Genomic DNA, 3544 nt, shown 5'->3' with positions numbered 1-3544 from the left:
AAGAAAGAATGAGTTTAGTATCCCCTTCTTCAAAGATTCCAGTGCCCATTCATTAGCTTTTCCCCTGGCCTTCCATATCCTCAGTTTGGTCCTTTTATTTTGGCATGTTATATATTCACAATTGCATTCAGTTATTAGTCTAATCCGGTATGTACTGAGAACCTACTCAGTGCTGAGCACTATGCTACGACCAATGACACCAGACTGAAATTGTAACTTCTTGAGTGCAAGGGTCATTTCTTACATTCCTTTGTGTGTCCCTCACTCCCTAGTTGAGTGGTAGAAACGTTAAAGATCATAGGTAAATACTCAGTGAATGAGTAACTGAGTGTAAAGACTGATTGTTGCATTGATAATTGATTACGTAATGTGGGCTTCTACCTCCTGGCTCTCAACTTGCTGGGCTGGCTTGGGGAAACATAACCTCTCTGTATTTCAGTCCTCACCTAATAAAGAAGGAGGAAGCAGATCTTGGACAAGGCAGGATGGCATTCTTCTGTTCATCAGTGGGGGCCTAGAACCACTCAATCATTCTTTGTGACCAGGCAGTGGGCAGCTCTTCCATGGTATCAGTTCTGTACATTATTTAAGTTCCCTTCTCTGTAATGTTCTTTCTAAACTCAGTTCTGTAAGGAAAAAGCTACTGTGTTAGTTGATTACCTCTTCCTTTAGAATGTCCCTGGCACATAGTGGGAGCTTCATAATAGTTTAACAAATGAAGTAATGAATGGAAGTAAACTGTATAATTTTATTACCAGCAGAAATAGTTCACATTCAATTTCCTTTTGGCCACACACTGAAAACCAGAGATAATGACTTGACCTCTCCAAAGATGAGTAGATGAAAGCCAGAGGTACTCTGCAGGGCAAGCATGCACGAGCTGTGTCTTAGAGAAAGCCACCTACCTGCATAAAGCTAAATGCAAGAATGCATGTTTGCTATGTGGACGTCACTGCCCCTGATATCAAAGAGGGTCTGTGGGTTTCATGAGACAGTAGAAATTGTTTCTGTCATACTGTACCACTGACTGCCTGATGTTTGTTCCCACTTCTTTCTTGGCCTCCTTTCCAGGAAATAGACTGAAGGAGCTGACAATTGATTAAAAATAGGCTTCATGTGAGGAAGACAAATATATATTTGGCAAAATTAAAGTCTCGAAGCCTTAGTATGCTTGTTGCTAGCTATATTTAGTTCTTGTGTTTAAGTCTTGTTAGCTCTAACTCAAAAAAGCCCTGGGTCAAGGAAAAATCTTTTCCCTCCATGATGGGAGCAGGCCCTCTTCAGTCTCATGACCTGGGTTAAAGATCCAAAGTAAAGCTCAGTAAATCCTTTTCCACGGCCTTTGCCTTTGGAGTCTTGGCACTGGAGCTTTGAGAAAAGCCATTGAGAGACACATGGGACTGGCCTCCAGGTGTAGGCAAAAGCCATTTCTAGGTTAAAAATGCTAAGGAGCAATGTTTCCAAGACCCCTGCTGCTTACCTAGTCCAATACTTTACTTTTATGATGAGAAGAAAGTTCTTTTCATTCTTTATCAGCAAATGTCACTCCCTTTTCTTCAGCCCTGTGCTGAAGTCAGGGGATCCAGATAAGATTAAATCATGTTCTCTACCCTTTGGGAGCCCATAGTTTAATACAGCTCCCAATAAAATCCCTTTATTAATGACAATACTGGTGTAGCTTGCTTTAAGAAAGTTATTATAAAGCTCAGATTGACAGGAAGATAAATTGGGTTTGAGCCTCCATTTTCAACAAAAAGAGAAAATATTCACCTGAGGGCTCAGCTACATGGAATTTAGAGTAGGATTTGATATATTCAATCCTTTTATAGAAACACACCCACTGCAGAAAAGAAAAATGAGGTGTGTCTGCATGGAATCACCTCCAGCTCTCTCTGTGGGCCTCTTCTCTGCTGCCAGTATCAGGTCCAACTGTAGTGAACTCCCAGCCCCCATGCCAGGAGACCAAGAAATAAGAAAGAATAGGGAAGAAACCAGGTGAGAGGGGTGCAGCAAGGAGAAAGTGAAGATGACAAAAGAAGGAGTAGATGAGGGAGGAGATAAAAGGGGGAAAGGTGGGACAGGGGAAAGAAGGATAAGAGGAGGGAAGAGAAAAGGTAACAAAACAGCCTCAACTCCCTTAGGATCTATTTTACAATCCTTTGATCAGCTTTGAAAGGATGGGCTCAGGATGGTTAATTATAGCCAGCTCTCAATCATCACTACTAAGGGAAGTCCCTTACAAGTGTTAGTTATAATTACAAGACAAATAATTGAACCCCCAGATAATCCCTAAAGCTCATTTAGATCGCTAAATTTCTCTTCCTCCACTCCCAGACTTTTCAAAGGAAATGAGACTGGTATTGGCAAAGAAAAAAGGGCTGGATGGTTTCCTCCTGCCCCTTCTCCCTGCTTCTAGCCTGTTGAGTCTTAACCCTCAAGCCAGCAAAACTGGGCCCCAAGTATCAAGAATCCTTGTGAGGATCCTTGTGAGCAGGAGGCTGACTCTAGTTCTGTCCAGCCCCCTTGGCTAGGTCCTCCTCTGCCTCCTCCCTCCTTCCCTCAGCCATGGCTTTCCTGCATTGAGTCTAGCAGAAAAAAAAAGTGTGCACAGGCATGCACTGGCTAACAATTTATGCATGTGTACATGTGCTCCTGTGTTCGTGTGTGTGTGTGTGTGTGTGTGTGTGTGTGTGTGTGAGGCCCTCTCACTCTGAAGCACCTTCTCACACACATCTATCAAGTCTACCTTCTACATAGCTCTTAAAAGATTTTCTGCCTTTGATGGCCCCAAAACCAATTTAATCTAGCCTCCACTCTATATAGCCTGAATTATTTCAGTGACCTCCTCAGTAATTCAAATTGAACTATTGAAGTCTGTCTTCCATGCCACTTCCTTCAGTAGTGCCTAGTTGTCTATGTTGTCAAGTGCAAAGATATTCTTAAGGTCAATGGACTGCCCACCATCTGACCTCTGGATACAGCTCTGTCCTGACTCCTGCAAAACCTTCCGGAACTTACCCTACTCCTCATCCCCTGACATCTGTCAAGCACATCCTCCTTACTTCTGTCTTTTAGTTTGTCTTAACTTCTACCTGTCTTTGGTGTCTCAGTTTTCACATGATCTCCTTCCTGACACCCACATCTCCCTGAAAACTCTGACTTTCACTCATTGAGGCTTACAATCCCCACTGCATTCATCACATTGTATTGCAATCAATTATTTATATGTCTGTCTTCTCTACTAGTTTATGAGCTCCCCAGTGACAATCTCTATATTCTCAGTACCTCAATATGTTTTGAAAGAAAGTATAAATGATGATTTAGCAATTGAAGGGTAGAGAGAATGGTTATAACATAATTACCATAAACCCTATTCTACCACAGGTCTTTGCACTTGATGTTACCTCTATTTGAACCACTGTTTCCCCAAGTATCTAGTGCTTGGGTTGCCCTCTCACTTCATTCAGGTCTTTGTACCATTGTTTTGTCAAAGAATCCTTCCCTGGCTATCTAGTCTAACACACACACACACACACACACACAC

The 3544-nt window shown here is 42.3% G+C and overlaps 1 protein-coding gene across 3 annotated transcripts in view; it reads right to left on the bottom strand.

Moving 5' to 3' along the window:
• Nucleotides 1-3544, bottom strand: part of Tmem255a (transmembrane protein 255A) — a 70013-nt gene that overhangs the window by 35044 nt on the left and 31425 nt on the right. The gene's annotated exons all lie outside the window — the stretch shown is intronic.

The sequence above is a fragment of the Octodon degus genome, unplaced genomic scaffold (assembly GCF_000260255.1).
Source record: "Octodon degus isolate 3935 unplaced genomic scaffold, OctDeg1.0 scaffold00319, whole genome shotgun sequence".
In the NCBI taxonomy this organism is placed as follows: domain Eukaryota; kingdom Metazoa; phylum Chordata; class Mammalia; order Rodentia; family Octodontidae; genus Octodon; species Octodon degus.
The sequence above is the reverse complement of the archived record's forward strand: the minus strand, read 5'-3'. Positions and strand labels throughout refer to the sequence as shown.